The following is a 27,785-nucleotide window of genomic DNA, read 5'->3' as shown; positions in this document are numbered from 1 at the left end:
CTTGACTGGAGAAACAACTGTGGCAGAATCCTGAAGTGGCTAGCCACACGTCTACCTAACCAGGGTCACGTAATCCTTATTGAAAATGGGGATGAAACTACCCAAACTCTGATCTTTACAATTTGCAAAGATCAGACATATAGGTATTTGACAAGGTAATATTTTTATGAGTTCAATGGAACAGGGTGGGCAAGGAAATTTTACTTTTATGACAGTTTTACTTAAAATCAGGGCTTTTTTTCAGCGGGAATGCGGGGGGGGGGGGGGAATGCAGTTCCGGCACCTCAAGCACTGAATGTATGTAATGGCAAGGGGTTCTGGGGTGTCCTGAAGGGTTCTTTGATGCTGGCTGCTGGGGGATCTATTATTCCTTGAGGAGATTTATTTTTGTTTGGTGGTCTATTGTTGCTTGGGAGGTCTATTATTGTTGCTGTTAAGAGATCTTTTGGGAAGGGGGTGGGTCATGTTGCTGGGGGGTCAATTGTTGTTGGTACAGATCTACTGTTGAGTGAGGCCTGTGGTTGCTGGCTGCTAGGGGATCTACTGTTGCTGGAGGGCATATATTTTTGGGCGGTAGTCTATTGTTGCTGAGAAGGTCTATTGTTGCTACTAGGAGATCTATTGTTGCTGGGTGGGCTTTTGTTGCTGGGAGGTCAATTGTTGCTAGAAGGGATCTACTGTTGAGAGAGGAGTCTATTGTGACTGGCTGCTGGAGAGTCTATTGATGCTGGGCTGGCTGCTGGGAAAACTGTTGTTGCTGCCGGGGTTTATTGTTGTTGGGGTCCATTGCTGTTGGGGGGATCTATTGTTGCTGGGGGGGGGGGGGGTTATTGCTGCTGGGGATCTACGTTCCTCCTTTTTTTGTTAATAACAAATTCCATACAGTTACATTTCACCACAAAATGATACTTGGTTTGGTATTCTCTGAAAGGTGAAGTACTGGGACGTAGGTAGGGGTGGAACCAAGGGATGGTGCTCAGAGGTAATTAGTGGGTGGAGACAAGAAATTACTGAAGCGGGGGGGGGGGGGGAGTGCACGTAGTCTTTGAGAAAAAAAGCCCTGCTTAAAATGCAAACGATATTTTTGTTTAAAGTAGAATTTGTTTGCATACAGATGAAAGCTTGGGTATTGATATAATTTGTGTTCTGAGTCAGCTAGGCTGCACAGAGTATATTACTGCAAGAGGACGTATTCCTTGACCTTGGACAAGGGTGTCTTGACTCATATTTAGGACCTTGTAGTAATTAGCATTTCTTATGACTGTTTTACTAAGTCTGCTGCTGTCAGTCTTCTGTGGCCTTTACGTGGCAAATACTAGTAAGATTATTTTTGTAAAAGCTTCCCTTTGCCCTTTACATGATTCATACTTTGAATGACTCTTTCCTGGGAAGCATTCACTTCCTATTTCAGTAATTTTAAATTATCACTGATTTATCTTTTGTTTGTATTTCTTAAATTTAGTAAAAAGGCTCTGTTTAGGCTTAGTACACATGAGCATCAAAAGGGTGTTTTCAGCTTTTGTACCTAATACTAACTAATTGCATCGCATACTAGCTCATTATATAATACTTACCTTAGAACAAAGCCCCCGCAGCGGCGCCCGCACATTGGTGTCACTGCAGAGTTACTTCCGAGTTTGCGGGTGATTGGACATATATAGCCATTGCTCTTCCATTCCAACATTTGTCTAGCATGAGCTCTGGGTGCCAAGTAATTGACTCTCTGGAGGTAAGCTTTACCTTATCATTGAAATGTATCTGGTATCTTTGCATGTATCTGGACTAATTGGGGATTACCCTTATTACATATGTCCTCAGGTATCTTGTGTGTTTTTTTCCTTTTTAAGAACCTGGGATGGTCGTTTGGGCCATGTAAGGTGTAGCAGGTGGTTTAGCTATATCCAGTCCCTATATACATCGTATTATTTTGATGTATGGCTTTGGACTGTGTCATTCCTATTACACCTTCAGACATCTCTTCACTCATATGGTGCGATGCCTTATTCCAGATATATCTATGCAATTACTCTTTGTTAAGTATGTATACTATGGGATATATATTTTTTATAAATGATTCCTTTATGCTATCTGTTCCATATAGTGTTAGGCTACTCCTATGGGCTGGTAGGCATGACCTTCGCCTGGAGACCTCTTTTTGGCAATTTTGATTTTATTTGATGGGGCATACAAGAGCTACATATCATTATTCAAGGTAAAATTTACACCCACATCTTATTGTAAATTTACTGTTATCCATGTTAGGGTCCATCAATCCACTGAATATTGACATTGAATATAATACATTTATATATTTATGGTTAGCATACATGTATATGTATATAATGCCTTGAATGGTTTTAAGGTATTTGTTCATAATGCTTTCATGTTTATAATACATGTATTAAAATTTTCGGTCTAATTTTTCCAGTTAAGAGTAATATACTATACATGCTTATATGGTCCTGAAAAAGCGGGAGTTGACACGTCAACCAGACCAAGCTTATATTGAACACAAATATGTACTCTTGTGCCTTCATGATATGTATCTTGTACTGTTTGGTAGACATTTCATGTTTTTATGCCGTGAGGCATTTTAAGATGTGTTAAACTCTAATAAATATTTTTGTACTTTTAATAATATATTTTATGTGGTGTGTTCTCAGAGGCAAATGTAAAGTCCCACCCTTTCTGTGCTCTTTCATTTTATCTATACTAACTGGGATGATGCCAATGAGAACAGAACAGATGGTAGTTCACCCCCTAACCCATATATACACCTACCTCTAACAGATATGATGGTTTATTTTCCTTTTATATGAAAGTGACATAGTGATATGTACACACAGGAGTTTACATTGTGCCATACTGTATCTATAATTACTACCTGTATAATTTTTGTAGACAAGGCTCTCACTCCAGCCCCTAAGTCTACAGAATGCATCATTCTCAATCCCATGTTTGTAATCAGTGTATTTAATACATATGTGAATCATACATTCATTGTTCTATGTGGGAAAAAGGAGGGACTGTTTGTAAATGGTGATATGTTAAAGCACTGTGTCAGTCTTCATTTTATGTTATATAGATATTTTTAAGATTTTTAAAATATTGGTTTTAGATTTAAATTTGATTGCTACATGTTATGTATTATTGCTGCAGAGGGGGAGCCTTACCTTCTGTGGGCAAACAGTGATCTCTTTGTAGAGGTCTGACATAGCCCCTTTGTCATGTACCTGGTTGGTGAGCCTGATGTGCGGAGGAAGACCTCTCGCACAGCTCCGGCTCGAGGGCCACTGGTGGTGACACAGTAGCCACTGGAGCACGGTGGGGTAAGAGCGCCTATGATCAGTCCAGTAGTCTGTGCTGGTAAACGTGCAGGCAGGATAGCTGGTAGTAGGCTGACTGGCTTGGCTTGGCTGAAGACAGACTGTGGATGCACAGCAGGAAGCAGGTGCCAGAAGATGCAGAGCTAGACTGAAGGATCTGTAGCAGACTGGAAGAACTGGAAGCAGGGTCAGACAAGCCGTGTCGGTAACAGACGGACAGATCAGGCAAATACGGCAGACAGCAGCGTAGTCGGGTCACAGGCAGAATTGGCAACGGATGCAGGATCAACAGGTGCAGCAGGCAGAGACAGAATTCGAGATGAAGCCAGGAGTCAGGACAAGTAGCAGACAGAAATGGACGGAGCAAGCCAGGTCAAGATCAGAAGTTGAATGCAGGAATCAGAACACTGTAGACAAAACAGCAATAAGCCAGTGCTGAAGCTCTGTTTAAATAGGCAGTTTGGCGCCAGCCTTGGTGACAAATGCGCGGCTTGCCCACATCTGTTCAGCTCGTTATTGGCTGGCGCATGCGCATATGGGTGTGTCTGGAAACATGGCGAGGCCTTTTCTGACACCCTTAATCAGAACCAGAGCTCTCCAATCAATGGGGAACATGAGCTTTGCTCATTGCAGAGCTATAGGACTAATTCAGTATGGGAACGATTACACCTTTGCAATAAGACCACTGTTTCCACACAGACAGCAAGGGTTCTGCTCTGCAGTTGCTGTTAAAAGACAGGATTTTTTTTCTTTAAAAAAAAAAAAAATAATCTATTCATTAAGCATATTTTGTTTTTGTGCATCTGGAATATATTTATCTGATAAAATCTGATGGTTCAATTGGGATTTGATAGCTCAGCTTGCGTGGAAGTATTAATCTATAAATGTGTTTACATGCATTTACACACTAGCTTTTAAGCTGTGTTTTGTTATTTTAATTAAATCCTGGATGCATAAAATTCAATTTGCACCTATATGCAGGTAAACGTTCAGTGTGAATGGCATCACTGAAAAATCATTACATGCATTGTATAGATGTCCTTTGTGTGCATCTAAACTCAGGTTTAACATGGCCAGTGTGAATGAGACCTACAGTTGAGCAGCAAGAGTAGGACTGTTACAATGTACCAAATAAATTGTATTACCTTCCCCGTCAAGTCTGCTTTACTTTTGATTGAAAGCACTTGACAGCGGGTAGATTTGAAAACCAATAATGGACTGAAGAGCAGCTAAGGATCCACCCACTGCTTTGGGCTGTCAATCAGGAATAAAGTGGACCTGATTGTTTCTCAGTTCTCCAATAGGCTCTGCCCAACCCTAGAACAAAACTCCCCTGTCAGTGTGATTGGTCCAGTGGCTGGGTATGGAGCAAATTAGAAATTAGATGAAAGGTTTAGCACTGGGAAACACTTTTTCAAAGATAAAAAGTGAATTTCATACACAAGTATATAGATGAGACCAAAATGAGGGACAAATGAGGAGGAAAGAGGGACAGAAGGACTTTGTTCCAAATCAGGGACAGTTGGGAGCTATGATGGAGGGAGAGTAGATGTGCACTGAGGAAGGAGTGTCCAGGGTGACCTCAGTCACTGACAGATACAAGAATCGGGCACAAGCACCAACACTTTTGGTGTCTATGACACCCTTTATGAATTCTCCATCTGTGGCTACAAATGAAAAATCACTCAGTAGCCCTAAAAAGGCCAAATCACGCAATGACTTCAATGGTGGCAGGAGATGTGAGAGTTCTTACAGAAGAAATCTTGTCCTGATCCCTATTTGTCTCCCCCCAATGTAACTAGAGTCAACAGGGTCTGCCCGTGTCACTCTCCTCTACCTCTATCACCAGTCTACTGATATGTATTTGATAGATCTGCAGCACTTGGAAAATGTGTTACCCTATGGGCAATCATATTGTCCCAGTATATTCAACTGCTCTCCGAAGTATACACACAGGCTTGATCATAGGAAAATTAGCTACAGAAGCATAGACTATAGAAGGGTGCTCTTTAGTTGTGTGATTAGCAGTCAAGAGGAAACAGGCATATTGATGGCACACTGATGACAGTCTTATACTTGAATGCACTCTGTCCAATTTGTCTTCATCGTTTCAAGCTTTACAACATTAACAGCAATAAAAAAGTACAACATGTGTTAACAAAATAAATTAATGTTAAGGTGATTGCCTTATCAATCTCTGGGCAAATATTTGCTCTGGAGCTTGCAGAGTGACTCTGGCATAAAATAAGAGCAGAGTAAATACTCTAGTGGTGCTATTAGCCATATCCTGGATGCAGTGCTGCTTTTCTTATCTCTTTAATGGATGCAGACCTTACTCTCTATCAAAGCAAGGCTCTACAAATGGACTTGGTATAGATTAGGGAATATTGTTCTATTAAAAATACTCAGATGGAAAATTACTAGCAGAATTAAATAAAATGTGATTTCATTAACCATGCAACTGGTTCAAAAAACAGGTTTAAACAAATGGCCACATACTGTACACATTAGTAAACGTAATGCTCAGTGTGCCCTCTTAAAGTGTAGAGTGCTTCCTAGCTGTAATGTTCTGGTACCTTTGGGTACCCTAATTACTCGTTCATAAGTGTATGCGCCCCACCATTCTCTTTTGGTAAGGTGCGCATACACCTTTAAGACTGATGCTGTCATCACTGAGCGCCGGACTGGATGGCTATTTAGATCGCCGGCTCTCACTCACATGTGTTCGTTCAAACTGCTTTGTGCCTTGATGCTAACCTGTCTTGAAGCTCTCATGCTTGCAAGCATACCTCGCTGTCGGAACCACGCTGCGCTGATCCCTGTATCCCGCTACCGGATCATCCGCTCTTGCCGAACCTCTCCTCTGCTACATTGCTATTAGTGATAAGTACCCCACAGGGGAAACCTCTATAACCTTTATACTAAAGCTTACACTATCTAGCTCTGCATACTAAGGACTATTACTACATCTGCATTATCTAAGATTGCTAGCTCTTGAGCCTACTACTACCTGTTCTTGCACTGGGTTGATCTCTCTTGTATGTCCACCTGCTACTCTGTCATCTGCTACCATACATGATTGCTAAACCTATCTGCATCCCATCTGCTACTATCTTACTTTCAAGAACATTTCCTTTCAAGTGTCTGTCATCTACCATCTCTACCCAACCTGTCTCTTCAGCCTATCATCACTGTGTTACTATATACATAAGTCACTCTAGGAAACATCTTATTGAGTGTGTGTATTTACTTGCTGAATTGAGATCATCCACATATGATGAGTCATTGAGAGTTGGGAATGGTGTCTCAGCGTTTCTCTACATGACTACTGAAGTGGAATATTTCTGCAGCTGAAAATCCACATCATACGTAAAACGCAGGAGCGTTACACTAGCACTCTGTATGTGACACATTTTAGCACAAACGGTATGTAGGTAAAGGACACATCCCTGCCAAGGCCCGGGATACACAGATCACAAAGATCTAATATGCAGACAATGACTGGCTAACCCACACAAAAACATTTTTTACCACTAAATTTTTATGGCTTTTCAAAATAAATGCAGTTATATAGAGGCTGGATAAAAAGCTTAGACCAAAAAGAGGGACAACTGAGGCTGCATGAGGGACAGAGGGTTTTTGTCTCAAAAGAGAGACAATGCCTCCAAATGAGAGACAGTTAGGAGCTATCCTTGCTGATTGTGTTGTTTTGTGCAGATCATTACTTCAGCGTTTAGTTGGATGCCTTTTTTTTTCTTATTTTTTACAAGCATAGCTTGTGCTCCTGTTTACATATTCTAAGGGCTGAAAATGATGATAATGGGATGTGACTGTCAGGAGAAAACTTCAAGGGCAGCTATTAAAAGGCTCATTTTATAGATGACCACAATTCCCCAAGATGGCAACACACTGCTGGTATCCACTGAAGTACCATTTTTTTTCTGTAACTTACCAGTGGATTTGAAAAGCATTTGATCTGTTGGTGCTTGTAATATAGATATACAGTGCATCCAGAAAGTATTCACAGCGCTTTATTTTTTTCACATTTTGTTATGTTACAGCCTTATTCCAAAATTTATTAAATTCATTATTTTCTTCAAAATTCTACAAACAATACACTATAATGACAATGTGAGTTTGTTTGAAATCTTTGCAAATTTAATAAAGAAAAAAAAAAAAAAAATCACATGTACATAAGTATTTACAGCCTTTGCTTAATACTTTGTTGAAGCACCTTTGGCACCAATTACAGCCTCAAGTATTTTTGAGTATGAGGCTACAAGCCTGGCACACCTATTTTTGGGCAGTTTCTCCCATTCTTCTTTGCAGGGACTCTCAAGCGTCATCAGGTTGGAAGGAGAGCGCCAGTGCACAGCCATTTTCAAATCTCTCCAGAGATGTTCAGGTTCAAATCTGGGCTCTGGCTGGGCCACTCAAGGACATTAACAGAGTTGTCCCATAGCCAATCCTATGTTATCTTGGCTGTGTGCTTAGGGTCATTGTCCTGTAGGAAGATGAACCTTCGCCCCAGTCTGAGGTCCACAGTGCTCTGGAGCAGGTTTTCATCAAGGATATCTTTGTACATTGCTGCATTCATCTTTTACTCGATTCCGACTAGTCTCCCAGTTCCTGCCACTGAAAAACGGTATTGACCAGGTGATGAGCAGTGCATAGTTTCCTCCATACATGACACTTGCCATTCAGGCAAAAGAGTTTAATCTTTGTTTCATCAGACCAAAGAATTTTGTTTCTCATGGTCTGAGAGTCCTTTAGGTGCCTTTTGGCAAACTCCAGACGGGCTGTCATGTGCCTTTTACTGAGTGGCTTCCGTCTGGTCACTCTACCATACATGCCTGATTGGTGGAGTGCTGGAGGAGATGGTTGTTCTTCTGGAAGGTTCTCCTCTCTCCACAGAGAAACGCTGGAGCTCTGTCAGAGTGACAATCAGGTTCTTCATCATCACCCTTTCCCCCCCTATCATTCAGTTTGGCCACTGTGCTCATTGGGACCTTTAATACTGCAGAAATGTTTCTGTACCCTCAGATCTGTGCCTCAATGCAATCCTGTCTCAGAGGTCTACAAACAATTCCTTAGACTTCAAAGCTTGGTTTGTGCTCAGACATGCACTGTTAACTGTGGGACCTTATATGGTGTGTACCTTTCCAAATCATGTCCAATCAACTGAATTTACCACAGGTGGACTCCAATTTAGTTGTAGAAAAATCTCAAGGATGATCGGTGGAAACATGATGGACCTGAGTTCAATTTTGAGTGTCATGGCAAAGGCTGTGAATACTTATGAACATGTCATTTTTTCGTTTTTATTTTTAATACATTTTCAAAGATTTCACACAAACTTTTTTTCACATTGTTATTATGGGGTATTGTTTGTAGAATTTTGAGGAAAATAATGAATTTAATCCATTTTGAAATAAGGCTGTAACAAAATGTGGAAAAAGTGCAGCGCTGTGAATACTTTCCGGATGCACTGTACCTATATATATTAAAACCACCAACAGATAAAATGCTATTCAAAACCACTAATACTTTACATATTGACAGTAATACCATTACAATATATCTTAAAAAGGAAAGGTGCTTTAAAGGAAACAATAATAGAAAAAGAACTGCGTACATCAGTCATCATGTAATACATAATTAATAAGCATGGCTATTGGGATATAGAACAAGAAGTCAGAGAAAGAAATCAAAGTACAAGTATGAATGAATCACATACTACATATAACATTAGCATGGACTTGTGAAGAAGTCTTCTTGATATCAAATAAAATGTCCTAGTTGCTCTCATTAGGGTCTAACTTGTTGAGTTATCTTAATGGTTAAGGCCCACTCCCAACTTTTTGTTCTAATGCGTTGCCTTAACAAACATGTCTAGAATCCACTGTTAAGGTATGTTGCGTTTTCGCAGGCCCTTAATTTGGATGGGCTGCTAATGCACCAGATTGAACCAAAAAACAACACACCTACAACTTTTCTTCCGACACAGTGCATCACAAAATAAATCCCATTAACATTTGCAATGTGCATTGCCATACGCTATGGTAACTCATGCTTTAATAAATGCATTACTGCATCAGTTAGGTGTAAAGGGGCCCTTTTTACAATAATTAAGCTTTATAATTAAAATAATTTTACAGTAGGTAAGCTATTCTGTGCAAAGTGCAATAACCTAATTCTTACATTGCTTAATAAATATAAATACATACTTAGCATAACTGTTAGGAACACACCTGCTATTTGGTCATCCAGACTGGAAGCTGGCCATTACATGTGTGCTGATTTGGCCATGTGGTTGGGCATTGAGTTGTTGGCTGTGAATCAATTCTGGCTGGCTTAGCCTGCTTAGGTTTCCTCCTCTGCTCTGGTTTCCTTAAAGCGGAGTTCCACCCTGGGAATACATTTTTTAATAAAAATACCCCCGGGACAGTCAGGGCTAGTACATTCCACAATGGCTAGCCTCTGATCTGTCCCAGGTTGCCCTTACCTTTTAGGAGAAATACTTACCTTGAAAAAGTATTGTCCAGCGCTGCCATCTCAGGTGTGGGCAGCTTGAAGCCAGCGCGATCCTCTTCTGCGTCCTCTTCCGTCTTCTTCGGTCCCACGATGCACTGCACCGGCCCCGCTGCCACTTCTGGTGCACGCGCGTCATCCCTCCACAGCTTCTGGGCATGCCCAGAAGCTGTTTAGAAGGGAATGACGCGCGCGCACCGGAAGTGACGGCGGCGCATTGATTCCTGGGAGCGATGACGTTCAGCTCCCAGGAATCATTGCAAAGCCAGGAAGTGACGAATCGCCGTGGCTGCCGAGGGGAGGAAGAGGGAAGTAAGGTAAGTATATTTTCTTCTATACGAGGTAAGTAAAAAAAAAAAAAAAAATATTGCGATTATCCATTTGTTTTTCAGGTGACCCGGAGCGAGAAGATGGAGGTAAGTACAAATTTAGGGTGGAACTCCACTTTAAGTACACTTTCTAGCTTTTGGTGGTCTTTGGCTCCTTTTGTTGGGTGATTCAGCATTCCAGGTAACTTAAAACATGATGAATCTGAGATCCTTTTGATTTGATTATCAATAAGTCAGCAGTATAAGCCTATGTCCTTCTTTCAGTACTAGAAATGTACAGTGGCTTTAATTATGGTCAGCATTGCAAATCAAGTATTTAAAAAAGTATTAAATGTTTTTCTTTAGCCACATAAATATGAAACATTCTATATTAATATTCAGTTCCCTTTCTAAGCCAAAAGGTGGATTTCAATCTTTGTCTGATCTTTTTAACCTGCTTACAAACCTGAATAGCTAAAGCTGAAAGATATACACAGCTGAATGAGTCAAAGCGATAACTAATTTCTTCAGTCTACAGTTTCAGTCAAACAAAACAGTGACTCAAGGTAAGCTGATACTGCTGTGCTCCCATAATAGTCTTAGAATCCTTACCATGTATTAAAAATTAATTTGTAAAACAAAGTCGTATATATCGTAAAAAAGCACACATTTAAAGCACATGTTTTAAAATAATAAACATACAGTAAAAAAACAAAAATGAAATGTACTCAGACTAGTATAGTTTCCCTTTTCAAGGCAAAGGTCTAAATTTCTGAGGAACTCAGGTAATCAGGGTTCCTCCAATTGTTTGTGTTTTTCATGGCTAGGGTGGGAGATGGGGTTAGCTTGCGTCCAGAGATTGGATATACAGCGTCATGTAGTTAACAAATTATATTACAATGTGGAAGAAGCTGAAAGTTTTGTTTTGTTTGAATACATGGCCTCATTTTACCTTATTAAACTTATTTTCCTGACTCCAAAATTGCAAGGTAAAATCTACTAGACTTTTATGAAGCCCTGACATAAGCCAGCCCTAGGTAATGAACGAAGTTCACACTGGTATTTAAAAGTCTCATTAGGGGTCAGTAACACCTTATGAACTAGCCAAAATCCACTTAATGTGTGGCCCTGCCATCCCACTGTGTTTAACCACTTTACCGCTGCTCACTAGAGCTCTACTGCGGCAAAGTGGCTCTTGTAGGTCTGACAACGTAGACCTACGTCGCCAGACACTCCCCCTCGCGCGCGCCGCCGGAGGCTCTCTCCCGCTGTATTCAGTCACAGCGGGAGTTGGGCCAGGGGAGGAGGGGCGGTGATCACCGCCGCTCTTCCCCGATCGTCTGGGAATCGAGTCTGGAGATCCGCCCGCTTGTGTAAACAAAGCGGGTGGATCTCCTAAGTGACAGGCAGGGTTATATTGCAGGGTTCAGCATAGCTGAACCTGCGATCTGTCCCTGTGTCACTCAGTCACCTCCCCCCACACACGTCAGTAAGCACCAGGCATACATTAACCCCTCCCTCTCCAATAAAATTAACCCCTTCCCTGCCAGTGTCATTTTTACAGTAACAGTGCATATTTATAGCACTGATTACTGCAGTAATGTCACTGGTAACCCCAAAAGTGTCAAAAATGTCAGTCAAGTCAAGGGTCCGATCTGTCTGCCGCAATGTCGCAGATCGCCGCCATTACTCGTTAAAAAAAAAACACCAAAAACGACAGAAATCTTTCCCTTAGTTAGTAAACGCAATAACTTTTGCGCAAACCAATCAAAATACGCTTATTGCGATTTTTTTTAACCAGAAATATGTAGCAGAAAACAAATTGGCCTAAAATGATAAAAAATTTTGATTTTTACATTTTTTGGGAGGGGGGGGGGGGGAATTTCATATAAAAAAATTTGAAAAATATTGTTATTTTTTCAAAATTGTTGCTATTTTTTTGTTTATAGTGCAAAAAGTAAAAATCGCACAGGTGATCAAATACCACCAAAAGAAAGCTCTGTTTGTGGGAAAAAAAAGGACATAAATTTCGTTTGGGTACGGTGTTGCATGACCGCGCAATTGTCAGTTAAATTCGCACAGGGCCGAATCGCAAAAAGTGGCCCAGACGTAAGACAGCAAAATCCTCCGGTGGTAAAGTGGTTAACATAAGTTGGTCTTTCGATTGACTTTCTTTAAGAAGCCTGCTGAAAAGTTTCCAATCATTTGCAGCCACTGACCAGCTATTCTGATAGCTACCACCAGCGGTAGAAGGAATAGAATAGTACAGCAGGGAGATTTGTCCATCCACACTGGACTAGTGGTCCAATTGGACAGAAGGAATCTGTTGGATGTGTAACAGTGTACTGTATGGCCAGTTTACCAATCCAAAGTCTATACATTAAGATGGAGCTACCCTTGTAACTTTCCATTAATTTATGAGGACCCATAAAATAAATTGAAATCTCTCTAAAGGGAAGTGTAAATTGCTTTATGCTTACTTTTTTGCTATATTTGTATTATTCCTATTTTGTTTCCAAATAAACATTTAATACATGAAGAGATCTCCAGAGCTCTATGGGTAAGTTAAAGGGACAACATAGCAGTGCAGATGCTACCTACTTCGATGGTACCTCTGATTGTTACCTTTGAATAATCTTTTTGATAAAGGATGGATCTCTCCTCTGGCAAATATTGTCCCATCATTGTAATTCCTTCTATCCACCCCACTCCCACCCATTCCCAATCTTATCACTGCAGTCACATGATCCTCTGGGACATCTCTTCCGGAATTATGGTCTGGATTACAGAGGTCATACACCTCTTAAGTTTTTGTCTGCACTCCCTTGTCTTGTTGTCATTCCCCTGTTGCTGGAGTCTTCAGGATCCATTGAGGACAAGCAACCGGAAGTGTCCATGTCACCATGCAATGACATTGGCACCTGAAGTCAAACATCCCCCTCCCACATTCTGTAGTCTAGAAAAAAAAAAAAAGAATTGGGACCCATTGTGTCAAAAGACCACAGATTAAGGCAAGTAGTTGGGCTATTTAGTTTACTTGTTTTTAAATTAATAGGGAATTTAGCCAGAGAGGGGTAAAATGTTTAGCAGAGGTGGGTCCCTGGCTGGAGTACAGCTTTTCATTTATTATAGGGCCAAAGATATGGGGGTTAACAGTTACCAATTTATAGTTGAACTGTATTTGCACACGAGCTGACCTATGCATATTGGTGATAACCCAATGAGCTTGTGGCTTGTTTTAAATGCAGTTTTTCAATTTCCAGGCAGGTCCTGCGTGACTTTGAAGTCTGCAGTAATAACAATTGGGGCCTAGCATTATTGTCACACAAGAATCATTAGATACAGATTCCTATTCAAGCAGGAATCACACAGCACACTGAACAAATGATACTTTGTATAGTTCAGCATTCACAGCCACCTTTGACTGGGAAACACGACTGTAAATTTCCAAAAATCCCCAAGGTCAAAGGCCATTTGATATTCAGGTCAGCACATTTTTTATACTAATCTTTTCAGCCATGGTTGACTTTTTGAATGAGATTGTTGTTACTGGAATGTATCCATCTGATACAAAGTTTTATACAAAGGCCTTTACACAATCATACTACATTTACATTTGAGGCCTGCTGATATCATTTATACCTTTTTAAAGGCCTTTTTGCTAATGGGTTGTATCCAGTACTGGCGATGCGTGTATGTATAAATAGGTAAAATGTATCCAATTACATAAATTTTATATATTTAAAAGACCAATATACCCAAAACACAAATAACTGCGAGTATGGATTAATAGAGTTACATAAGATGTCCATTTTTCTTTCAATCTTACTTTTCTGTATTGCATTTCCAAGTGGAAACAGTATACAGTAATGCTAAGATATTCATTGACAGGTAGTCAGATCTGTATAAAAAAGTTTGTCTTGCCAAACGCTCTGTGAAATGCACCACCTTCCCCACTCTGAACTTTTTCGGTATCTACAACTGAAACATTTTTACGCTCCAAACACCCCCTCCGATCCAACATCCTGCGACCCTTCCTCTTTCGAGCGCACCTGCAAATCGGACCCACACAAATGTGGTCGGATCTCGGAACTATATTCTCATCTGCTCTCCCCAATCTCATCTGCCCCTCCCGCCTATGCCACAAAATGGATGAGTGACCTCTCCCTTTCTCTTGACGATACATATTGGGCACATATCTGGCAGGCAACTAAATCCTCCTCACCAAACGTCGCAGCTCTGGAAACGAATTATAAGGTACTCACTAGGTGGTACCTGATCCCAGCTAGAATACACACATTTCTTCCTCACTACCCTCCACACTGCTTTAGAGGCTGCGCTGAAGCGGGCACACATTTGCATATTTGGTGGGATTGCCCCACAGTTAAATCTTTCTGGTCTACAATGTTCGGATTCTCTCACAACTCTTTGACACATCTCTGTCCCCCGATCCTTCCATAGCCCTCTTGAACCTGAAACCCGTCGCTCTGATACACCGCCAATTTAAACTTCTTCTCCATGTCACCACATCAGCCAAGCAGACCATTGCTAAGGCTTGGAAAACCCCCTCTTTATGCATACTCGCTACTAAACACAGGATTTCCCAAGCCATGATTCATGTCAAAATAGAGGCTGTCCTCTATTTGGAAAATTATGGACTCCTTGGATTACCCACTTCCTACCCCCTGGCCTTGACATTACTATGATACACCCATGACAATGTTCTAGATTATGTTTATTAGCTAATTCGGCCTTTAGTCTTCAGGTCGGCTCCTCCTCTGGGGGGGCAAGCACCCCATGTCTTCCCCCCTCTACTCGACTCCTCTTCGGACCCGGCTTTCCCTCCTCTTCTCTACATTCCCCTACCCCCCCCCCATCCAGGCTGCCCTCGATTATTTCCACCCCTCCCATGTACCACAGTCTCCCAGACTCCTCTTGCTCTTTGGCATTGTCCCCCGTTGGGGTGCCAAAGAGCTACGACTCTTATACTTCACATTATTCGTGGGAGACGATAGCAACAAATTCATCTCCCCTACAAATTGCATCATGCTTCCAGTTTGTTACTCTACCCCACGTTGTACATTATTACTGTTTGTAATTTTGCAACACTTCTTGTTTCCATACCATAGTTGAGCAATTCATTGTTGTTAACTCCATGTCAATGGTACCTACTGCCTTACACTGTGCTATGTGCTGTACTCTGTACCACTGTTTCATCTCGTTTGTTCCTTCTTTATTCTTAATAAAAAATTTTGAACCAGAAAAAAAGTTTGTCCTTTCCTAACTTAATACCACCTTTACCACAAATATATCTAGTTTTTCTGAGTCATGTTTACTGTCCCTTCAAAGTGCCCCTTTGTGTCATAGGACAGTTTTGCACAGTTCTGGTATTCAAAGGTCATGTGCCGGCTGGGATTTGTGGCTATTTTTTACGTTTCCATAACTTCACAAAAAGTACCTTGGGACACTCTAATGCCAGGCGACATGTATTAAGTGTACCACAATGTTTTCTGCTAAAGTTAAATAGCTGTGTAGCAGTAATCATTGAACCTGAGCTAGTGGCATTCCCTTGAATTTCAACGGGGCTCCCTTCATCTTTGGGGATCTAGCATAAAAGTTCCAGGTCCTCATTATCTCTGTGGAACACCTGGTTGCTTAAGTGGTGAGTCCTCAGTGTCCCCTCAAACCAGAGATCCTACTGCCTGAAAAGTTTTACAGGGAATGGGACCATGCTCAAATTGCTAATTTTCAGAATGTCTTTTAGCAATATGATACTGTCAGGTGACACTTTTCTGGTGTAGGGAAGAAAAAATTTGGAATCATAACATGATTTCTCCATGTGGATGTGTTAACATGTAGGAAACTTTTGGAAAATCTAAGGACCCTAACCAACTGAGAGCAGCTCCACTAGCTTGCCAAGTCCACACTGATGTCCCACCTGGGAGCCCCTGAAGTTTTGTTTGTTCTTTTAAAGTTGAATTTAATATAGAAATGTAAAAGCACTTTTGTAAATCCTACCTTACAATATTCTGTAGTCTTTTTTTAAATTTCATTAATTTTTATTAGGAATTTTAACAAAGATATAATAACATATAATATATATATAATATATATAATCATATCATCTAAGCTTGATAGGTCTCTAATAAAATACCAATGGCCATAGAAAAATATGGCGCTTATTAGTAATTTCTTTGTAAACACTCTCTTATTTTCAGAAAAATCCTTGTTTAAACAACGATTAATTTACCAATTAAACAAGAATAACACACTTTTTAACAGAATGTATAGCCATACATGTTAACTGATTCAAAAAAACACTGTATTTGTATGCAATGTAGCTTCAATATTATCGACCAAGATCATTTACATTCCATTGGAGTTTACAGTTTGTTATTTGTAGAGTAATCAGCATTGAGTAGCTTGATTACATGTGATGCTATTTCAGGTTTTTCAATTTATAAGTACTATCCCTGTGCCTTTACTTTTCTCTTTAACCACTTTAAGACCTTTTTTTTTTACATTTGCTGTTTACAAGTAAAAAACAGTAATTTCTGATAGAAAATTACTTAGAACCCCCAAAAATTATATATATTTTTTTTAGCAGAGACCCTAGAGCACAGGTGTCAAACACAAGGCCGCGGGCCGAATGCGGCCCCTCAGGCCATTTCATGTGGCCCTCGCACCTCTCCTGCAGCTGCGGCACCCCCCTTGTCTCTGCCCCCACCTTGTCTCTGTAGTTGGCAGCAGAGAGGACGGAAATCCTTTGCCAGATCCTGCACTCCTCTGTGCAGCAGCAGAAAGGCTCATCCCCCCCCCCGTCTCAGCAGTCCGCAGCAGAGAGGAGGGCAGAACCCCTCCTACAGATTCTGCCCCTCTCTGCGCAGCCAAAACACCACCTTGCCTTTGCCTCCCCTGGTCTCAGCATTCAGCAGACTCTGGAAGCGGACTCCAGCCCTCCTCTGGTTCTCCTCCAGACCCTGCACTTTTTCCCAGATCCACCCACATCTTCTTCCTGGCAGCAGCAAAATGCATGTGCATTGTGATGTAAGGAAAAAGTGGGTGACTCTTGACTTCTGATGGTGTGAGGGCTCTTGACATCTCATGTAAGGGTGTAAGGGGGCGTGGGGTGCTCTGGACATCTAATCCTACAGATATAACCGGCCCTTTGAGGGCAACCATAATGGTGATGCGGCCCCGCAATGAAATTGAGTTTGACACCCCTGGCCTAGAGAATAAAATGGCGATAGTTGCAATATTTTATGTCACCCTCTATTTTTGCAGCGGTCTTTCAAATGCAATTTTTAAATTTTTCTGTATAATGTGAAAGATGATGTTACGCTGACTAAATAGATACATAACTTGTCATGCTTTAAAATTGCACACGCTTGTGGAATGGTGACAAACTACGTTACTTAAAAATCTCAATAGGCGACGCTTTAAATTTTTATACAGGTAACCTGTTTAAAGTTGCAGAGAAGGTCTAGCACTAGAATTATTGCTCTTGCTCTAACAGTCACGGCAATACCCCACATGTGTGGGTTGAACACCGTTTACATATGTGGGCACAACTCACGTATGCGTTCGCTTCTGCGCGGGATCACAGAAGGGATGGGGCATTTAAATTTTTTTTTCATTTATTTTACTTTGTCCTTTATTTTTAAACATCCCTTGTGATAGAAATAAGCATGACAGGTCCTCTTTATTGAGAGATCTGGGGTCAAAAAGATGAAAAAAAAAATGACATTTTGATTTTAGGAAAAAAATAATTCCTATCTTTTTGCCCGAGAACTGGAAGTGACGTTGGAGGTCACTCCGGTCCTCCAAGGGCAAAAAGCCAAGTGTGGGTTATCTTGCCCTCACTTAACTTCCTACCCAGCCATCTGCAGGACCCACCGCCTATAAAAGTGATCCCGTGGTAAATCTGCAGCCGGAATCACTTTTATCTGAAAGCTGCCCACCTAATAAAACAATAAACACTGGGGTTATGGGTAGCTGCTGCCATTACCCCAGTATTTATTGTCAAAGTAATGACATATATTTACAGTTAGGCAGGTGGCAAGTGGTTGGGGCTTGTTGTTTGAAATGCGTTGATAGGGTTTTTGGTTCAGGTGCGCATAAAAAGGAATACCAAGCCCATGAAAGGAGGGTCAGGGACAAAGAAGTTAGGATCATTACTAATTTAAACAATGATGTTGATCTCTGTAGTCCTTTTTCAATTGTTGCTGCAGTCATTTAATGATTCCCTCCTCCTTTTCTCCTTACTTGGTCATGCTTACACTGATATAGGTTTCATAGGATCGGTGACCGTTCTCCAGTGAGAACACATATAACACTCTACCAGTGGTGTATGTGCCCTATGTAGTCATTTTATATTCGCGTCAACGTATGCAGTGTGAGGACCCAGGCTGCAAAGACTCCTGGTCTGTCACGCAAACTGCAAAAGCTGATTGATAGCCAGGATACTTCCAGTCTGTGCCGCCTATCCTTACCTGTCTGAATAGATTGGCAGGTTATGCAAAGACAAACAGATGTGACGTCAGCACCTGCCTGATCCCTCCTCCCAGCGGTCAGACATCTCTACACTTTTCAACTTGAAGAGATGATGTCATGGATTTTCAGTGAAATTTCTCAGAATATAAGTAAGTCAATGATATGAAAACTGCTTGTGTTTATTGGGCAAAGGAAAGGAAAGTATTGGGGAACATTTAGAAGTATCCTGGAGTTCAGCTTTAAATCATAGTTCACAAGTATTATAATAGAAAGAAGGATGAGCGCACACCTGTGACCCTTTGTCTCTTCTCCGTGTTCTTGACATTCTATTATATAATGGATTTTGTTAATGCTGTGCCTTCATCATGATTTTGGTCATGGTAGAGTGATTAAACAAAATGGTCATTATACTCCTTACTTGCTATTTGTGTCTGAACTTGCCCAGCTTTTTGTCAACTATTATCAAGTCACACGGCATCCCAGAGAATGTTGATTCAGATTGGGAAAAGCAGTTTATCAGTTTTGCATGGGCTGTTTCTCCTTAATTGGGAATCTTACTTTACTCTTCATCCCCATACCATCCAGAGTAAAGCAACCAGACCTAGATTTGTTTTTAGCCCAGCTCCTTTGATGTTATATTGCAGTTTGCTGGTCATTTGAGCTCCTAAAATTTGCACACAATAACAAATATGTTTGCTACACAGACCACGTGACTTTGTTGGGTTATGTCTCCTTAAAGTGTATAAAATCCTTAAAAATACATTTCTCCTATTTGCTCTGGTAAATATACAATTGAAAGTGTTTTGTTATATCTCTTAGATACGTGCAGACTATAATCCCAAATAGAGCAAGCGTCCAATTACTCCAGCAGCTCTTCACCAAAGAAATTCAGCAGAGGAGCCTCCACCACCCAGTGTTAGTAGTGGATATAAAAATCAGAGCAGTCAAATCCCACCCACTGGTCATCGACAGTCCATAAATGTTTTCTTCATTACACCACCAGCGAAAGTGCCTCACTCCCCATATGCCAAGCTCACTGCTATTAATTGCCTCTCATCTCTAATTGGCAAGAACTCTTAGTGATCCGTACCACAGCAAACAGCAGTTCAGTTGCTCTCAGGGTCCGCTGAAAGTGTAAGCATAGAGGACACAGGGCAATCGCCACAAGTACGGGCCATAGCGTGATTCTGTTTCACATACTTTAATAAAACCTTTTAAAATTTACACTCACAGTATATATGTTAAAAAAAGGCTGTTTGTGTGATAACAGCATCCCACTGCTCTCCCAGCTCGACGTCACATCTGGCCGTCGCTCTGACGTCACTTTCTGTCACCGCATAGTCAAGCCTTAAGGTGGTGAGATGCTGTTATCAAACAGAGTGCCTGTGCCTGGCTTATTGTTGATGAGCATGTTTTTAACATATATACTGTAGCCACCAGAGCGCTGTGCCATGGCCATTCAAGCTGCAGGAGCCTGCAAACCCGGAAGGAAGACCGGGTGAAAATGAAAGCCCTGTCAGCGGTGACTTTGTTCTAAGGTAAATATTTCAAAATGTGTTAGTATGTGATGCATACTAGCACATTATGCAATTGTCTTGCAGAGGATTTTTTTTTTTTTTGCTTGATGCAGCAGTTTACTACTGCTCTAAGGTAAACAATGTTTAGATAATAGTATACCACCTCACTCCACTTATATTTACCTGAGCCCTTGTTTGATCTAATGCTGTGCATGTCTTCCTCAGCTCTCTCCCCTCACTTCCTGGGCTCACAGACTTTGCAGAGGCAGCGGAAACCATTGGCTCCTGCAGCTATCAATCAAAACCAGTGACAAGGGAGTGGAGCTCAGCCTCGCTGTCTGTGTCTATAGACACAGGCAGCAGGGCTTGGGAGCTGCACTTTCTGGAGAATAGGCACCTGAAGCACCAGTGGGGGACCTGAGAAATGGAGGTTCGGTGCCACTCTGTGCAATTTCAGTAAGTATAAACCTGTTTTATTTTTATTTTTTTTATGTTTGCATTTACAGTCACAATATGAAATATACCTGCTTCACTTTTCACTCAACCAGGCATTGTGAGTTGGTAATTTGTTAGTGTTGCCTGGCTACATTTCAACCCAGGGATCTCTGACATCCCTGCTCTGACTTTGTCCTCTAGTTGCCCATGATTTTTCTTCTTTTGCCTCCTACATCATGGTCCTCACATCTGTGTACCATTGCTCCAGGCAGATGCAATCTGCCTGGTTGTTATGAATTTATAGGGACACAGACTAAAGGGTGTGGTTCCAGATAGAAATCGTATTTAAAGAATATCAGTTCCAAGGAAACCCAAACACAACCACATCCTCGGTCATATATTTGAAAAGAAGAAAAGGACAGAGGCCAGGAAACTGGGTCTGGTTCCAGGTTTTAGTGTTTGCCTTGTGGGTGTGATCTATGTTTGTGAACTGTCCTTGTTGCTCACTCTGACTACCTAGTCTTGTGTGAACTCCAACTGTCCTTACCTTTGTGACGAACCCTGGTTCTGATCCTACTCTGTGCTTTGTGGCACACCTTTTGAACATCCCAGTACTAACCTTTGGCTTGACCCCAAAAATTCCCTTCTATCTCTTGATACCATCTGCACTTGCCTGGTTCAACTTCCATCTTAATCTCAGACCTTTCAATTTCTGATTTGTTTGACCACAACTTGTTACAAACCTTGTTAGATTCCTAACAGCCCGACCCCTGTCTACCCTGATTGATGGAGCAACTGTCACACTGTTAAGGTTCTAAATTTTGCTGCATAAATTCTTGAGCATTTAAGCATGCATATACTGTAAAGGTATGATTTACTAAAACTGGAGAGTACAGAATCTGGCGCAGCTCTGAATAGAAACCAATCAGCTTCCAAGTTTAGCTGATTGGCTACCATGCACAGCTGCACCAGATTCTGAGTGCTCCAGTTTTAGTAGAAGTAAAAAGTAAAGTGTTCCAGAAAGGTGGCTGCAAAAGGTAAAGAGAGGCGCAACAACTGTTTTTGAATCTGAGCAAGTGGCTGTCCCTCATAACATACCTAAAGTGTATTTCAACTCAAAACTAAAAATACAGTATTAATATATTGTATTGCAGCTAGAAAGTCCTTAGATGTGGTGACTGCATTTGTTTCCTTTAGTTCTGTTTATTTCCACCTTGTATTCATGTGAATAACTACATGGTACCTATGGATTGAACAATGGGTACCTCATGGATCTGTACTGGGACCAATTTCGTTTAATATCTTCATAAGTGATATTGCAAAAGGCCTCGATGGTAAGGTTTGTCTTTTTGCTGATGACACAAAGATATGTAACAGGGTTGATGTTCCTGGAGGGAAACGCCAAATGGAAAAGGATTTAGGAAAACTAGAAGAATGGTCAGAACTCTGGCAACTGAAATTTAATGTGGATAAGTGCAAGATAATGCACCTGGGGCGTAAAAACCCAAGGGCAGAATATAGAATATTTGACACAGTCCTGACCTCAGTATCTGAGGAAAGGGATTTAGGAGTAATTATTTCAGAAGTACACTCAAAAACATGTAAAGAAAAGCAATGTCCTTAGAGTCCATAAATCCAGGAGTGCGTGAAGTATATAAATGGATCACCATCCACCACCAGGTGTCACACCGATAGATAGCAGAAATGGCAACTCACCAGAAAACGATGCTCAAGTGTTCTCACACCAGAGCAAACTGAGCAGGGATACCATACAGATGTAGGAAATACACGCATGGAAGACCAGAGTCTCTTCACCACTGCCGCATAAAAGTATCCTTCACACACTTTCCTCAATGTAATGGTATTATGGAGAAAGAGAAGGGCTCCAAATAGTGAAGTACCATCCAAACACTTGCTTTATTAAAACATAAAAATTTTGCACTCACATGTAAAAGCATATGGGTAGGCATTGAATTTCATATCTCCGGTCAAAGAGGAAGCCTATCTCGTCCAGTATGCTGGGCTAACTCCACGCCAGCCCAGTCCCTTCCGGGTAGCTCCTCTGCCGTGTCCCGTGATGTCGGATGTGTCGTCAGGTCACGCCCCGACCGGTTTCGTCATGTCCGACTTCAACTGACGCCTCCAGTTGAAGTCGGACATGACGAAACCGGTCGGGGCGTGACCTGACGACACATCCGACATCACGGGAAACGGCAGAGGAGCTACCCGGAAGGGACTGGGCTGGCGTGGAGTTAGCCCAGCATACTGGACGAGATAGGCTTCCTCTTTGACCGGAGATATGAAATTCAATGCCTACCCATATGCTTTTACATGTGAGTGCAAAATTTTTATGTTTTAATAAAGCAAGTGTTTTGATGGTACTTCACTATTTGGAGCCCTTCTCTTTCTCCATAATACCATTACATTGAGGAAAGTGTGTGAAGGATACTTTTATGCGGCAGTGGTGAAGAGACTCTGGTCTTCCATGCGTGTATTTCCTACATCTGTATGGTATCCCTGCTCAGTTTGCTCTGGTGTGAGAACACTTGAGCATCGTTTTCTGGTGAGTTGCAATTTCTGCTATCTATCGGTGTGACACCTGGTGGTGGATGGTGATCCATTTATATACTTCACGCACTCCTGGATTTATGGACTCTAAGGACATTGCTTTTCTTTACATGTTTTTGAGTGTTCATCAAGCAGTATCTTTGATAAGCATGCTTTTTACACTTTAAGTCATCTAATAGTGATTTTATGCGCTACCTCTTTTCCATTTTTGTACTTCCAAATATTATCCAGTATTTGTTTAAGTAGCAGCAGTGTTTCCACATTATAGCAGTCAAGTGACTGACTCCTCCTAAAGCGCAAAGATATTTGGACTTGACAGTTGGTGTCTAAGTTTATATATATATTTGAATTATTTCAGAAGACTTAAAGGTGGGAGGACAATGTAATAGAGCAGCACGAAATGCCAGCAGAATGCTTGGATGTATAGGGAGAGGTATAAGCAGTAGAAAGAGAGAAGTGCTTATGCCGCTGTACAGAACACTGGTGAGACCTCACTTGGAGTATTGTGCGCAGTACTGGAGGCCATATCTCCAGAAGGATATAGATACTCTAGAGAGAGTTCAGAGAAGAGCTACTAAACTAGTACATGGATTGCAGGAAAAAACTTACCAGGAAAGGTTAAATGACCTTAACATGTATAGCTTGGAAGAAAGAAGAGACAGAGGGGATATGATAGAAACTTTTAAATACATAAAGGGAATCAACTCGGTAAAGGAGGAGAGCATATTTAAAAGAAGAAAAACTACCACAAGAGGACACAGTTTTAAATTAGAGGGGCAAAGGTTTAAAAGTAATATGAGGAAGTATTACTTTACTGAGAGAGTAGTGGATGCATGGAATAACCTTCCTGCAGAAGTGGTAGCTGCAAATACAGTGAAGGAGTTTAAGCATGCATGGGATAGGCATAAGGCTATCCTTCATATAAGATAGGGCCAGGGACTATTCATAGGATTCAGATATATTGGGCAGACTAGATGGGCCAAATGGTTCTTATCTGCCGACACATTATATGTTTCTATGTTTCTATGTTTCTAACAATGGTTGTCAATAGGCTGCTCTCATGATTTGAACCAGAAACACGTCTTCGTTCATTCATTACAAGGGTGTGGGGAAATTAGTATTTTACATAAGAAAGATAACATTGTTTGTATGATCAATTCTGAATACATGGACACTTCATTTTTGGTAAGATCAACCAGTTTTCTTCTGTACTTGCTGAAAATGCTCTTAGCCTGAAATTAGAATACCAAAGCAATCAACACATCCAAGGACTAATAAGCTACAATATGTTACATTTTTCTTCTTGGGTTTAAATATCCTTAAACTATAGTAGAATCATGTCATTTGACAATTTAGCTGTATAGCATTGGCACCTAAGGCTTTACTGCTATCAGAATACAATGAGTGGTAACAAGAGTATGCATTTCTGTTATGAAGGAGAGACTCTAGCAAGAGAGTTAGTTGAGGGGGGATGAGGACTGAGCACATAATCCTATTTTTAAAAGCAACAGTAACTTAAAGGTTGTCAAGAAGAAATAGGCAATAATATTTTATTCAGGCATACAATGTACTGTTAACTTGTCAACCTCAGTTAAGATCTAAATAATATCATCCTGAAGCATAAGCAAATTTCTTGTCATTACCTACTTATATGCAATGAATATGATTAAAGTAGGATTCCCTGCCTCTGTGTAAGTTAGCATTATAAATTGCTGATTTGTTTTTAGAATAGTGCTATCTTGGATAAAATGCAGATGTCACAGTGCAGCAGAATATGTTGGTCTTTCTTAAAGCTGAACTCCAAACAAAAAAAAATCAATTTAAACGTTCTCCATAGGAGCTATAATGTTTACAATCGGATGTTCTCCGATTTATTTGGGATAACAGAACACCCCGTATGAACAAATTGATGCTGTATGCTTTGAAACCCTGAGGTGGGCTTGGCCTCCCCAATTTACAGGCTTATTTTCAAGCAGCACAAATAATTTAGCTTTCCTACACCACTGCTAAGGGATCTATATCCCTCTGTGTTTCTCTTGAGGCTCTCTCCTGCCATCCCTTCGTTATTGGTTCCCTAATGTGGCTTCCTAGCCGTCTTTACCCTCCTAAATTGTGTCCTACCCTTTCATACTCTCTTGCGGTTTGGGATAGGGTACGACATTGTTATTCTCTGCCTTCCCCACATACCATGCTAACTCCTATGTTCTGTAATCCGGAATTTCCCCCAGGCTTGACTCCAATATCATTTCAGTGGTGGCTTACTAAGGGGCTCTTTAGAATTGGAGATTATCTTCATGGAGATCTGCCATACCCCTTACAACATTTTAAAGACACATTACAAATGCTGTCTAAAGAAATATTTTGCCATAATCAACCTATTTCTTTTATACAATCTATACTTAACTTATTAGATGGACCTCCTACACTCACACCTTTAAATTATCTTGAAAAACGAGGGGCCTCCTATGGGAATATGTATCTACGGTATATACTACCCTTACTGACCCATACACTCTTGCCTATCAGACTTTATGGGAGCGGGATCTGAATATCACTTTTGACCTATCTGACTAGCAAGACATTGCTTATACCCTATCTAAAGTATCCATTAACACAACTCTAATTGAAGCTAACTACAAATTGTTCCTACAATGGTATTTAGTCCCGACTAGGGTCGCGAAGATGCATGGGTCTTCATCCCCTGCCTGTTTTCGGCATTGTGGCCAGATGGGTACTACTGTATGTATCATATCTGGTGGCAATGTCCCACAGTCACTATTTTGATTTGAATGTTCAATTTGGTGTATTCAGTGATGGCAGTCAATCTCTGTAGATCCCCGGAACCAGCCCTTTTTAAAAAAATTCCCTGATAAGGTCCCGAAAAAAATCAGTGAAATTTATCACATATATGTTTTTTGCTGAGATAATAACTATAGATTAATATTGGATGGTTCCTCCTCATTATGTGAAGAACAAGCTTAACTGGATCATGGTTAAAGACAGTTTTACCTGTATTGTCTGCAATTCTACTAGGAGATTTGATGTAACATGGGATCCATGGATACAATATTTATGGGCTCCTTAATAAATCTCTGACTGGTCCTCTTCTTCTTTCCTTTTTTTTTTTCCTGGTCTATTGTTTTCCTCTTTCCTTTTTTTTTTCTTTTATTATATTATGTTTGATATCTTGGTTACCTTCAGGATACTTGTGACATAATATATAGTCCCACACTGATTAAACTCATGGGAGTGAGAACAATGGTATCAGATTTTCATGGGCCCCCTCCCCCTTCTCTTCCCTTGTCCCCTTCCCCTTTTTTCCCCAACCCGTTCTATGTTACTCTCCCACTGTGAGATGGCTATTTTATGCATTGTCTGTCATATGCCACTATATGGGATTGCTACACAACCGATCCCTAGTGGGTCAGGTGTGCACTTGTCAGTTTTTTTTTTTTTTCTTTTGGTGATTATTATCCCTCTGTATTGTATGGTCATTTTTGTTGGCACTTTCGTTTGAGGGAATTTATTGTTGAGGTTGTGTTTTTTGATGACAAAACATTTCATACCTGTTGGTTTTCTGAAGAAAGTGTGTCTTTGTAGTTGCATTGCTTTGAGTACCCGATGGCACTGTTATTTTAATTATGTATTTTGTATGAAAATACTTTGGTATTTCAGTAAAAACTATTAAAATATAAACAATCTCCTCAATAGCCAGAAAATTATATAAATCTACATTGTGTGCTCCAAAAGCTGATAAAAGCATAGTATTTACATTGTAAAAGTTGCAGTGACATCACAATTGGTGTAGGGGTGGCACAGTGGTGTAGTGGTTAGCACTTTCACCTAGCAGCAAGAGGGTCGCTGGTTCAAATCCCCACCACGACACTACCTGCCTGGAGTTTGCATGTTCTCCCTGTGCCTGCGTGGGTTGAAGACATGCTGGTAGGTTAATTGGATCCTGTATAAAAAAAAAAAAATCGGCCCTACTATGTATGTATGAATGTGAGTTAGGGACCTTAGATTGTAAGCTCCTTGAGGGCAGGGACTGATATGAATGTGTAATGTATATGTAAAGCGCTGCGTAAATTGACAGCGCTATATAAGTACCTGAAATAAATAAATATTTGTGATGCACGTAGCCTGTGCAGAAAGCAGAGCATTTGGAGGAACCCAGTCAACTTCCCCCACTACTGGCTGCCTGCAGAAAACTTCAGGATGGGGCAGGGATGAGACCAATCACCTTGCACAAGGAGAGAGAGCAGCAGTGATCGGTCTTTATTACAGAAAGCTCCTTCATAAAGGGAACATTTTACAATGGATTACTGCAAAGTTCTGGAGGAAATACACAAAGCACACCAAGATTCAAATCAGAATACACATCTCTTGTATTTAGATAATAGTTGCTTATCCCAGAGTTCAACTTCAATTTTACTACTTATAATGTGCAATGAAACCTTTGGATCACCTTTGTGTATACACTCCTTAACTTACCTAGTTGTACATGCTTACCACATTATAGAAAGATGATAGCATGAAGGTGGAGTGCAGCATAAATTTATTTTATACACAAGTGCTGAGGCGGATCCTTAATCCCAGATCTGAACACG

The sequence above is a fragment of the Pelophylax lessonae genome (assembly GCF_965119305.1).
Source record: "Pelophylax lessonae genome assembly, chromosome: 4".
Classification (NCBI taxonomy): domain Eukaryota; kingdom Metazoa; phylum Chordata; class Amphibia; order Anura; family Ranidae; genus Pelophylax; species Pelophylax lessonae.
This window is presented reverse-complemented; position numbering follows the sequence as displayed.